Here is a 13,829-nt window from a genome sequence, read left to right as displayed (position 1 = left end):
GAAAATGCTGAAGAACACAGCTTGACTGTGCTTCTTAGACATACTTAAGGTTTTATATGTATTCATTTACCTATAGCTGCGTCAGATACCAGCACCAACGTTACAGGAGACTGTAAACTGGGACATTTAGAGGTGTTTTAACTTGGTGTCTCTTATTTCACGCGTCAGACGAGAGCTGAGCGAAAATTAAAATTAGCAATAATATTTGTTCCCATAAGGGATCAAACATGTGCTCGGAGGTAAATTTGAGGATCAGGAGCTGGCACAAAATTTTTGCTATTCCCCGCTCTCATTCATCATAGTTTTCATATATTCTCCTTTGTGTAAATAAATCACATTTGGCAGGCTCGGTGTCACACACACACACACACACACACACACACACACACACACACACACAGAGAGAGAGAGACAGACAGCCCTGGCTTCCTAATGCTCTTCTTTATGCTGTAACTGCGTCCCTAGGAAAATGTCTGCTTATCTAAGCTATATTAGGTTGCAAAACACATGCAAACTCATAGATCAGCCGTGCTGCTCCCAGCAGACTAGTTTCCCCATTTACATTCTGCCCCATCATTAGTCCAGCTTTACTCCACTTTGTCAGGGTGAGAGATGGTAATGAATAAATTCAGAGCTTTCCACTGCTTTGTGTTTGTTTTCCAGCCGAGGAAAATACAGCCTCTGTGTGGAGAGGGAAAAGGGGGGGGGGGGGGGGGGGGGGGGGTTGTAATCTGCATTTACACGAGCACGAGAAACCTGACACACATCTGTCTGAGCCTGTCAGGATGAATTGCTGCATGACAGTCAAAGTTGTTTGAAACGTGTCAGTGGTGCTCAGATCGATACTCGAGGACTCGGAGTGATTCCCTGTCCGTGTGGGTGCAGAGAGGCTGAGGAATCAGGTCGTTAGGAGGCTGATGCATGTTCGGAGCCGACAATCAACACAAAACATGAGGCAGAACACATTCAGACGCACACAGACGTCCTTTCACACGACACAAATAGACGTGTCGGTACATGACTGACATAAGGTCCCTGCAGATGTGAATGTATCACCGGCCCTCAGCCCAGCCCTCAGATCAGCTCTGCACCGTGTCAGTGCTGGTGTTTGGCTAATCAGGCGAAATGATCTGCATTTATACACAGCTTCTCTAATCCTATCCACCAGTCAGATCCAGCCGTTCAAACAGAGCTGCTATACGCAACACTTCTTCTATCACAGACCATTCACACTCTGAAGAAACAGTCGTCAGGGGCAAGTTGAGGTTCAGTGTGTTGCCCAAGGACACTTCGGCACGTAGAGTGTAGGAGCTGCTCCACCCCCTGAGGCACATAACAGAGAGCTGGGTGTTCACGCAGTATTTCTAACTCTATGTCAGTGCAATGGAAAGTAGGGCTGTTTAGTCTGTGGTGTGTCGTATGGATTATTCATCACAATAAGAACATGCTTGAAGGATGAGTTTGGCATAAAAGATGCTCAACAAAAAGGCTGATGTCCTTCGTCTTTCTGAAGCTTTCGACCACATAATGGTCTTCTTCAGTAGATGATGTTGCTTAGTTGTCATGGATCCCCTCCAGTTGTTGTCAAGTGACCTCAGTATGGAATATTGGACAAATGAGAACAGGTAATAAGTCGCTGCTTTCAGAAAGTATTCAGGCAACTTTGGATATTCTTGATTTAATTTCAGATTTTGCGATTAGACTTTTTTTGCTGAACCATTATTACAATAACGCAGTTGTTTTGTTAAGCATTTGGAATAAAAGCACTTTTATTGTGCTTTTGGACGTGTGTGTTATGAAGGAGAAAAAATCCTGGCACCGGCCAGGGCCTTCATAATTCTTTAATGGAAGATGTTTGGAACGACCAGGACTGATCCTAGATGTAGACACCCTGCTGAAATGGCCAAAGGGGAGAAGGGCCTTGGTAGATTCAGAAGGTCACTGTGGCTGAGCTCTAGAGATCCTGGTGATTATACCCAGATGGAAATCTCTACTCAGTGAAAGACTCATGAAAGCACCTGAAGGATTCTGAGACTGTTAGAAACTTCCTCCTCTGGTCTGATGATCCCAGAATTGATTCAGTCCTAAGGGTCGTGTTTGGATAAAACCAGGACTCATCACCTGCCTAATAACAAAGCACAGTGATATCCTTTTTGAAAACCAGGGCACTCAGGACCTAAACTGGGCTAAAGGTTCAACTTCCAGCAGGACAATGACTCGGAGCACAGGACAAGGCTGAGTGACGCACCCAGAGCCCCGACTCACACCTAATCGAAACATCTCTGAGGAGAAAATGGCTGCTCACTGACCGTCCAACCTGACAGAGCCCGAGAGGATCTGCAGAGAGGGACGGCGGAAAATCCCCAAATCCAGGTGTGTGAAGCTTGTCGTGTTTTACAGAAGAAGACTTGAGGGTGTAATCGACATCAAAGGCGCTTCAACTAGTGCTGAGCAAAGAGTTTCAATACATTTATGGAATATTTCAGTTTTTACATTTGAGTACAATTTTTAAATAAACTTTCATGGGGTATAAACTACCTCCACCAACACGGTTATGTTACTGCTGTCGTTTTTTTGGCTGGTGGTTTGTATGTTTGTTGGTTTGTAAGCAGGATTACACAATAACAACTGAACGGATTACCACCAAACCTGGAAGAAGGAGGGGACATGACCCAAGGAAGAACTCATAACATTTTGGTGCAGATTAGGGGGAATACCTAGGTTTTTTTTATTCCCCACTTTCTATAACATAGCGCGATCGGGTGTTTTTAAGCATGTTCATTGATTTATATATATTTTGGGGACTGATATTTATGAACATGGGATATTTGGTGCAAAAAATCGGGATCTAGTGAATTTAAATGTAATTTCACAAAAGGACGTTGGACCTTGGAGGAAGGTTTCTAGTTGTAGATTGAATTGTGGGCAAATAAATTGAACGAATTTAAGTCGAAGGTTTAGTTTTGTGTTGAAGCTCTTTAATTCAAGGCTGCAACATAACATGTGAGAACGGTGCAGTCTGGATACTTTCTGAAACCACAGTGGATGAGGGCGGTTGTTCCTCCTCTCTGGGTCTCTGGTTGTATTCAGGTATATTCAGGTCAGTGTTTAGCTCGAGGGCACAATGGCAGAACGTGTAATTTTAAAAGCGCTGTCACAGTGGAGACACTTGAGACTTTTATGACGTAGTAAAAGCAAGTGAACGGGCACAGTCGGCCACACACTGCACACACACACCCATGCAAACACAGCGCTTGTCTCAGAGACACTGTGATTTCTAAAGTTAAGGCTCATTGAATATTACCCCAGTAAAACGACTATTAGTAAACACAGCAACCCCTTAGTGTTGCTGGTGCCTCTCGCAGCCAATCAAAGCGGGATGGGGTGTTTGCCACCGCTGCTCGCCGCTGTTATAGTGCTGCTGTAAGCCTCTGCACCGTCACGAGGCTGATTCCCATTAGAACAAACCTATTTGGCTTGCATTACAAACCCATTCAATCAAGCAACCGTGCTCTGCTTTTTCGTTTAAGCCCGCAGGCTGAGAGTGTATCCAGCTGCTGTGGTTCAATAAGTGAATGGGTTATTGCAGCGGAGGCTGCGTATCAACCTCATTTTCTCCTGGGCTTAGAGTTGAGATAAAAAAAAGAGTTTTTTTGGTGCGGTTGTTGTGCAACAATTTGTATTTATAACCCACTTTGCAATGCGATGAAGTGCAGCACAATGTTTTCTCATGGAATATGCAACAGTCACGGGTAAGCAGGGTGATTTCCATGTTTGATGGCAGACAGGTGTGGAGGAGCAGCCAGGATGACCCCCTCCTGGCGCGGCGAGCGGGAGCCTCTTCACGTCCTTTATCCCACACTCGAGTGTCATGGCCGCTTGCGAGGGGCCTGAGCTAAATCACAGGCAGCAGCTCGAGCAGACGGTGACAGTTACAAGCCGGTTGTGAACTGACCTGGGCGACGCGGCTGGAATGGTCACAGATTCCGTGTCATTAGTTCATCACTTATCACTCGGTGCGCCGTATGAATATGTGATCAGCCTGCAGAGCGGGATGTGGGTTCTGACTCAGGCCTCCAGGCTGAGTCTGCTCTCAATATCTCCTCTTAATTCTCCTGTGTACTTTTCTAATGAGCTTATTATACTTTTATTTCATACTGCACTGATTTTGAAACAGGGTTTTGGATGAAATATACAAAATAAATGAAACGCAACCTGCTCTGTGCAGCCGTGTGTGACCGACTGCAGCAGCAGGAATAAAGCGTGGTGAGCAGAGGTAGATTAGAAAAGCTGCGGGGAAATAAATGATTTTTACAGCAAAAATGCCAAACTTCAACTAGACTAGGTTCACACTGGATGTAGATGGAACAGCATCTCCCCACAGACCATCACTCTGTAAAGCCCCCTGTTGTAAAGTTACAGCATGTAAGAACACATGTATGAATACATTTACATAGTCAATACCTCCTGTTTTTGAGCCTCACAATGCTACTGGATAGTAAATGTGCAAACAGCTGTGGCTATTATACCATGAACTCACACAACCTCTCCTTAAAGTGCATCACCTTGTTTTATTGGAGTCACTATATCAACACTCAAGCGAGTAAAATGAAATATTTCCAACTTGGCCCAATGTTGCAATTTTATATTTCCCTAAAAACTTCCTAAAATGTCACATTATTCAAAACTTGAAGTTTTTTATCGGAATCATCAACAACAACAACAGAAGACACACATCTAAACTCTCTCCACCAATCGGCAGCGTGCACAGTGACCACGTTATATGCACTCTCCTGATTGGCTGAGAGTAAAGGAGACTGACAGGCCACAGGGTTGCTACAATACTGTATATAGAAATGTATAGCATACATATACATATCCATCCCCTGTCCACATATTTATACAGTATTTACTACTCATTTCACTGCACTACTTTACTGCTTCTTTGCACAACTTGTTCTTGCACAACAGTCAGAGCCAGTTGACATGTACACACTCTCATGGTGTTTACTGGTGTTTCTAATATACTGCATGTTCTCCTACTTTCCTTTCACATACTACTGTACTGTTGTGGTTACAGAACTTTAGGATTCTGTATTAATGACTGTATCAGCTTTTTATTTAATTATTGTTTAGTTTTTTTACTAATGTGTTTGTTTTGTATATGATCGTCTGTTATGTTGTTTGGACCCAAATGTTTTATGAGAAATTCTTTACTAAAATTAACCCCTTGAGATGTGTCGTCTCGTTCTCAAGGGGGTCAACACAACACAATATCATATCAGCCTAATATCAGTACATCTAGAAAACATATTTAACACATCGGCACTCACACACACTTACACGCACACACACACACACACAGTTCATAAAATATAAAAGTCAGTAACGTCAGTATTGTCAGTGATAAAATTAGAGATCGTAGAACACAGTCATATTTATCATTATAGGAAGTATAATTGGGGACATGTAAAGCTACTTCTAAAATAAGATGACATGGCATTTTTGAACAAATGAAAAGATGATATGGATCAAATATTTGCTGGTAAATTATTCCGATCAGAAGGAGCTTTAAACATAAATGCTTTCTTGGCTATTGACTGAGAATGGTCAAATTGCACATGAACACAACTCTGATCCCATCTCTATATTGCCATTTTTTAAAAATAGCCTTGTGTATATATAGAATTATCCCTACTTTTGTATATATTTCTATATTTACTCATATTTTTAGTCTTACTATATTTTCCACTTGAGCTGTTACTTTCTTTATTATCATCGCCCTTCAGAGCCGGAGAGCCCCTGTTCTCCACCATTTTAGACCTACGCATGCACGAGTTCCAAACCCACCAAGAGAAGTAAACTGAACATCTAGTATTCATTCTACCATCATCAAGGCAGAATATTAATTCCAGCACTCTATGATAGACAAATAAATATACTGGTGGCATAGTGAACAGCTTTAAGTAGCACTCTATATCTCCAGTCAGATTTCCATGGCTGTGCCCAAACAAAGGTCAACAAAAGCTCTTCAAGTTTATGTTTCCTTGAAAAAACTCACAAAATCTGTATAAAGTCTGTATAGATATAGATATAGATATCAGTGTCTGTATATTTTTATTTGCATGTGTGCAGGCATACAGCTGTTTTTGATGAATGTTTATTATGTAGGGTTATGGCTGTGTTAACTTAATAAATGTTTATATTGATAAAAAAAATCTATATCCACAAACTTTTTATAGAAGAGAAGAAAATTTGATATATATATATATGTTGTTTTAATAATGTTGGCAGCTTTGATAGAGTTTGACATATGCATACCTGGAAAACCATGAGAACCAAACTGGTGGTGCATGCACAGGCCTAAACTGTGGTTCCATGACTCTTGCATGTGTACATCTGGAACGGTTCTGCAGGAGGATGTTTCTCACTTTCTTCTGCTGCTGTGTCATTTGTGAAACGGAGGATAAATAAAGGTACATCTTATCTTATCTTATCCTAAATACATCAACATATGCAAGAAATTAATTTTTGTATCGGTTTATTTGGTGCGATACTATCATTGTGAGGACATTGTTATTTTTCATGATGTTTTGTAATCAAATTGTAAATCCCTCCATTAACCTTGACAGTCCTCACAGCAGGTGAAGAAGGTAAAGTCAGCACAGTTGCTGGGGGACGCTGACTTCGTCCACCTCCTTCTTCCACCTCCTTCTTCCACCTCCTTCTTCCACCTCCTTCTCAACCCCACAAAGCGGCGGACTCTCTTCCAGAATGAAGCATTCTTTGGTTTCTCTTTCTTCTCAGGCAGCCCCGTCTCCTTGGGTTTGGGATCAGGGAGAACATTGGAGAGAGACTCGTCCTCAGTGAGCTCAGTGCTGGAAACATCAGGTAAATACCTGGGGTCTCATTTATCACCGTTGCGTACGCACAAAACGGGGCCTGAAACGTGCGTACGCCACTTCTCACGCAAACGTTGGGATTTATAAAAACAAACTTGACGGGAAAATTTGCGTATTTCCACGCAAACTCTGACCCATGCGTACGAACGTTTTGGAGACGGGAAAGTGGCGACGCAGACGTGAGGTGGTGAACTGAAGCAGATTATTGATCCAATTCATCATTTACATTAAAACCAACAGCTTAGTTGTGCTCACGCGACATATCTGTTCCACACGAACCTTTTAATTCAAAAATATATAAAACAACTTACAGCAAATTACGTTCAGATTCCATTTAACAGCGGAGTTACAGAGCCGAGTCATTAATAGGTTTTAATAATATCTTCTAACACTGTGAGTGTATCATCAGTTCACTGCAGTGAACGGGACTGAGCCATCAGGCGCACAGAGGCACAGAGCGCACAGGAGATCACTTACAAGAAATGAAGAAACTTTCCAAATAATATCCCAGAGTGGAGGTGAGGATCCACTGATGTGAGGGAATCGGTCCGATGCTCTAAATAGATAAATACTGCCGTGACACTGGTGCGGAGTTCTGCGTGATGTGTGCATGCGAATGGAAGGATGAGGAGGAAACGAGGGTTCAGCGGTGTCTGATCAGCTGATATAGATTCTATTGATCTGTGATCTTTTTTTTATTTCCGGCTCGGTTCTTTCTATCGTCTTCACTCTCACTCCCCGTATTATCCACAGCAGCGTCAGAGTATCAGTGTATTTTCTGTATTAGTGACATCACTGCTGTCCCATGAATCGCTCTTCACCCCCACCTCACTAACAAACACCTCGATGTCAGTGTCAGAAAGTTTCGCTTCCTCTTCTCATCGCTTGATGCCGTGACTCCGTCAGGACTCACGGTGGAAACCCATTGGTCAGCAGCATAATTTAATATTCATGCCGTGCTTTGCATTGACCATTTATGGTTGAAAGTGGGCGTGTGGAGGTCGGATTTGGAGGCAGATCCACGTACGAACGTTTCCAGGTGGACTGTGATTTATAAAGCGAACATTGCGTTCAGGTGTGCGTGCGCACGGTTTTATAAATTGGAATTTCCTTTGGCGTACGCCATTTCCGGCTTTTGGGCGTACGTACACTTTTAGTATGAATCCTACGCAATGTTTGATAAATGAGACCCCTGATGTTTCAAATCTTCATATCTTTGGGAGGCCTCATCATAAGTAGCTTTGAGCTTCTCCATTCTTCTTCTCATTCTCCTCCTGGAGCCCGGTGTTCACCTTCTCCTGGTTGGTTGTATGACTTTGGCAGACCTCCTGATGAGAAGCTTTGAGCCTCTTCAGCTCTTCGTGGAGATCGTTCTTCTTCTTCTTCTCCTCCTGGAGCTCGGTGTTTAACTTCTCCTGGTTGTTTGCATGACTTTGGCAGACCTCGTGATAAGAAGCTATGAAATTCTCCCGCTCTTCTTGGAGATCGTTCTTCTTCTTCTTCTCCTCCTGGAGCTCGGTGTTTACCTTCTCCTGGTTGTTTGCATGACTTTGGCAGACCTCATGATTAAAAGCTTTGAGCTTCTCCAGCTCTTCATGGAGAACGTTCTTCTTCTTCTTCTCCTCCTGGAGCTCGGTGTTTACCTTCTCCTGGTTTGTTGTATGACTTTGGCAGACCTCATGATAAGAAGCTTTGATCTTCTTCAGCTCTTCGTGGAGAACGTTCTTCTTCTTCTTCTCCTCCTGGAGCTCGCTGTTGAACTTCTCCTGGTTGCTTGTATGACTTTGGCAAACCTCATGATTAAAAGCTTTGAGCTTCTCCAGCTCTTCTTGGAGATCGTTCTTATTCTTCTTCTCCTCCTGGAGCTCGCTGTTGAACTTCTCCTGGTTGTTTGTATGACTTTGGCAGACCTCATGATAAGAAGCTTTGAGATGCTTCAGCTCTTCTTGGAGAATGATCTTCTCTTTCTTCTCCTCCTGGAACTTGGTGTTGAACTTCTCCTGGTTTGTTGTATGACTTTGGCAGACCTCCTGATGAGAAGCTTTGATCTTCTTCAGCTCTTCGTGGAGAACGTTCTTCTTCTTCTTCTCCTCCTGGAGCTCGCTGTTGAACTTCTCCTGGTTGGTTGTATGACTTTGGCAGACCTCCTGATGAGAAGCTTTGATCTTCTTCAGCTCTTCGTAGAGAATGTTCATATTCTTCTTCTCCTCCTGGAGCTCGGTGTTTACCTTCTCCTGGTTGGTTGTAAGACTTTGGCAGACCTCATGATAAGAAGCTTTGAGCTTCTTCAGCTCTTCTTGGAGAACGTTCTTATTCTTATTCTCCTCCTGGAGCTTGGTGTTCAACTTCTCCTGGTTGGTCAAATGACTTTGGCAGACCTTGTGATAAAAAGCTTTGAGGTTCTTCAGCTCTTCTTGGAGAACGTTCTTCTTGTTCTTCTCCTCCTGGAGCTCGATGTTTACCTTCTCCTGGTTGGTTGTAAGACTTTGGCAGACCTCATGATAAGAAGCTTTGAGCTTCTTCAGCTCTTCTTGGAGAACGTTCTTATTCTTATTCTCCTCCCGGAGCTTGGTGTTCAACTTCTCCTGGTTGGTCAAATGACTTTGGCAGACCTCGTGATAAAAAGCTTTGAGGTTCTTCAGCTCTTCTTGGAGAACGTTCTTATTCTTATTCTCCTCCTGGAGCTTGGTGTTCAACTTCTCCTGGTTGGTCAAATGACTTTGGCAGACCTTGTGATAAAAAGCTTTGAGGTTCTTCAGCTCTTCTTGGAGAACGTTCTTCTTGTTCTTCTCCTCCTGGAGCTCGGTGTTTACCTTCTCCTGGTTGCTTGTATGACTTTGGCAGACCTCCTGATAAGAAGCTTTGATCTTCTTCAGCTCTTCATGGAGAACGTTCTTCTTGTTCTTCTCCTCCTGGAGCTCGATGTTTACCTTCTCCTGGTTGGTTGTAAGACTTTGGCAGACCTCATGATAAGAAGCTTTGAGCTTCTTCAGCTCTTCTTGGAGAACGTTCTTATTCTTATTCTCCTCCCGGAGCTTGGTGTTCAACTTCTCCTGGTTGGTCAAATAACTTTGGCAGACCTCGTGATAAAAAGCTTTGAGGTTCTTCAGCTCTTCTTGGAGAACGTTCTTCTTGTTCTTCTCCTCCTGGAGCTTGGTGTTGAACTTCTCCTGGTTTGTTGTATGACTTTGGCAGACCTCCTGATGAGAAGCTTTGATCTTCTTCAGCTCTTCGTGGAGAACGTTCTTCTTCTTCTTCTCCTCATGGAGCTCGCTGTTGAACTTCTCCTGGTTGGTTGTATGACTTTGGCAGACCTCCTGATGAGAAGCTTTGATCTTCTTCAGCTCTTCGTAGAGAATGTTCATATTCTTCTTCTCCTCCTGGAGCTCGGTGTTTACCTTCTCCTGGTTGGTTGTAAGACTTTGGCAGACCTCATGATAAGAAGCTTTGAGCTTCTTCAGCTCTTCTTGGAGAACGTTCTTATTCTTCTTCTCCTCCTGGAGCTTGGTGTTCAACTTCTCCTGGTTGGTCAAATGACTTTGGCAGACCTCGTGATAAAAAGCTTTGAGGTTCTTCAGCTCTTCTTGGAGAATGTTCTTCTTGTTCTTCTCCTCCTGGAGCTTGGTGTTGAACTTCTCCTGGTTGCTTGTATGACTTTGGCAGACCTCCTGATGAGAAGCTTTGATCTTCTTCAGCTCTTCATGGAGAACGTTCTTCTTCTTCTTCTCCTCCTGGAGCTCGGTGTTTACCTTCTCCTGGTTGTTTGCATGACTTTGGCAGACCTCATGATTAAAAGCTTTGAGCTTCTCCAGCTCTTCATGGAGAACGTTCTTCTTCTTCTTCTCCTCCTGGAGCTCGGTGTTCAACTTCTCCTGGTTGGTCATATGACTTTGGCAGACCTCGTGATAAGAAGCATTGAGCTTCTTCAGCTCTTCTTGGAGAACGTTCTTCTTGTTCTTCTCCTCCTGGAGCTCGGTGTTGAACTTCTCCTGGTTGCTTGTATGACTTTGGCAGACCTCCTGATGAGAAGCTTTGATCTTCTTCAGCTCTTCGTGGAGAACGTTCTTCTTCTTCTTCTCCTCCTGGAGCTCGATGTTTACCTTCTCCTGGTTGGTTGTATGACTTTGGCAGACCTCATGATAAGAAGCTTTGAGCTTCTTCAGCTCTTCTTGGAGAACGTTCTTCTTGTTCTTCTCCTCCTGGAGCTCGGTGTTGAACTTCTCCTGGTTGGTTGTAAGAATTTGGCAGACCTCCTGATGAGAACCTTTGATCTTCTTCAGCTCTTCGTGGAGAACGTTCTTCTTCTTCTTCTCCTCCTGGAGCTCGATGTTTACCTTCTCCTGGTTGGTTGTATGACTTTGGCAGACCTCATGATAAGAAGCTTTGAGCTTCTTCAGCTCTTCTTGGAGAACGTTCTTCTTGTTCTTCTCCTCCTGGAGCTCGGTGTTGAACTTCTCCTGGTTGCTTGTATGACTTTGGCAAACCTCGTGATTAAAAGCTTTGAGCTTCTCCAGCTCTTCTTGGAGATCGTTCTTATTCTTCTTCTCCTCCTGGAGCTCGCTGTTGAACTTCTCCTGGTTGTTTGCATGACTATGGCAGACCTCCTGATGAGAAGCTTTGAGCCTCTTCAGCTCTTCTTGGAGAACGTTTTTCTGCTTCATCTCCTCCTGGAGCTCGGTGTTCAACTTCTCCTGGTTGGTTGTATGACTTTGGCAGACCTCATGATAAGAAGCTTTGAGATGCTTCAGCTCTTCTTGGAGAATGATCTTCTTCTTCTTCTCCTCCTGGAACTTGGTGTTGAACTTCTCCTGGTTTGTTGTATGACTTTGGCAGACCTCCTGATGAGAAGCTTTGATCTTCTCCATCTCTTCTTGGGCTGGAACACAGAGAAGATTGGAGAGAGACCACTTCACTTCAGTGTTAACCCCCTGACTCTCACCACATAACTCAGTATAGAACTGAGTTTTCAGCTCCTCCATCCCTTGCTGCAAAATGGTTTCCTGCTCAGAAGCATTTTGCTGCATGAGTCTCATTTCTTCCATCTGCCGACGGAGAGAGTCCTGCTCATCCCTCAGGGATTTCATCAGGAGCTCATCCTGTAACACTCTCTCGTCATGGAACCTTATTTGCATCGCAAGCTCATGCTGGTAGTGGTCAACCTGCAGCCCGGCAGTGAGAACATCAGCTTCATAGCTTTTGCTCATATACTGGTAAGAAGCTCTGAGCTTCCCTAGCATTTCTTGGAGAGAGTTGTTCTTCGTCTTCTCCTCCTGAAGCTCGGTGTTGAACTTCTCCTGATTGGTTGCATGACTTTGGTAGAATTCATCAAAGGAAGCTATGAGGTTCTCCATCTCTTCTTGGAGAAGCTTGTTTTTATCCTTCTCCAGCTGAACCTCATTGTTAAACTTCTGCTGGTTGATGATGTGTGCCACCTTCAGCTCCTCATAATCTTTCTGAAGGTCTTTTTTCTTCTTCCTCTTGATGGTGTTGTTTACCTGAGAGGCGATCTTTGTGGCACTGAGGGCTTCTGCATTGCTGTACTTTTGTAACATCTCCAGCTCTTGCTTTGTTTCCTTTCCTCTGTTAATGAACATTTCCTTTAGCTTTTTCTGTCGAACCAGCTCTTGTTTGTGCTCCTCCAACTCTTGGCCCAGTTGGATCCTCCAGTGGTACTCTGTACTAAGGTAGGCCCTCTCCTTGGCCAGCAGGTCTATGAGGTATCTTATTTGTTGAGACATACAAATAGAGTTCTGCTGCATCGAACCTGGGGTTTGACTAGTCCCCACGTTTAGGGTAAAAAAACCTTCCATCACTGGTTTAATCTATTTAGTTTGAAATAGAAAGTTACAATTATTCTGAACAGGTTTCTGCATCAGTAGAAGTTTTCCCTCTCTCACAGTGGGGTGACACTAATGATAAAGGTATTCAAGGAACATTTAAGCCTTTGATATAGAACATTGAAAATGTCTTATAATCTTTAACATTAAATGTGTCTTTGATTTTAAACAGTCCTTTTCTTTTATATGTATTTTTGGGGCTTTTTATAACCTTTATTTATTCATTTGTATAGGACAGAGGCTTAGTTGTGAAAGGGGGACAGAGAGAGAGTGGGGGAGGACATGCATAAATGGCCGCGGGTCGGAATCTAACCCGGGCGTCTGCGGGTTGAAGGCTTTCCTCTTTGGGGCAGCAGCTCTACCAGTTAGGCTATACGCCGCCCCAAACAATCCTCTTCTTCCGGAACATTCCATTTATTCCTTGATTTCTTTATTTTTGCATGTTTACTTTCAATATATTTCATTGTCATATTTCATCACAAAATGCAAAAATCTAGATTAATAATCGTGGATTCCACCAGTCCCCTAAATGTATTATTATTCTAATCAAGATCCATGAATTATTCTCTGTGAAATCAGTGAAAATGTAAAAGAAATCTTTTGTCTCACATTATTTAAGACAGTGAAATAAAACTGTGAATCCACAATTACTGCTGGTTGGAAAAGTCCATAATCTGAATTTAAAGTCTTAAATACGTTAAAATATTACATACAAAGTATTCATTATGTTTAGCTATGTCTGAGTTATTTTAATGTTCATAGATATATTTGCCAATATATTGGTATTGGATTTTTTACTCCCCACTATCAACATTGGCATCTGCACCACAAGTCCACATAGGATGGGCTCTCAGGTTTTAGTTTTTGCGGATAGGATGGAGCAGGTAAATGAGTCGGTTCGGGCCCAAACCTAAATCCAACCCTAACCTTAAAACCAATTCTTAACCTTCAAACAGTCCTTTGAATTTGTGAGGAACAGACAAAATGTCCTCACAATGATGGTATCGGACCAAAATTTGGCCTCAAAACTATAGATAGACATGCACACGTTTATCATAATGATGAATCTGACCCGGGACAAACGAGATCA

This window comes from Hippoglossus hippoglossus, chromosome 24 (assembly GCF_009819705.1).
Source record: "Hippoglossus hippoglossus isolate fHipHip1 chromosome 24, fHipHip1.pri, whole genome shotgun sequence".
Taxonomy (NCBI): domain Eukaryota; kingdom Metazoa; phylum Chordata; class Actinopteri; order Pleuronectiformes; family Pleuronectidae; genus Hippoglossus; species Hippoglossus hippoglossus.
The sequence above is the reverse complement of the archived record's forward strand: the minus strand, read 5'-3'. Positions refer to the sequence as shown.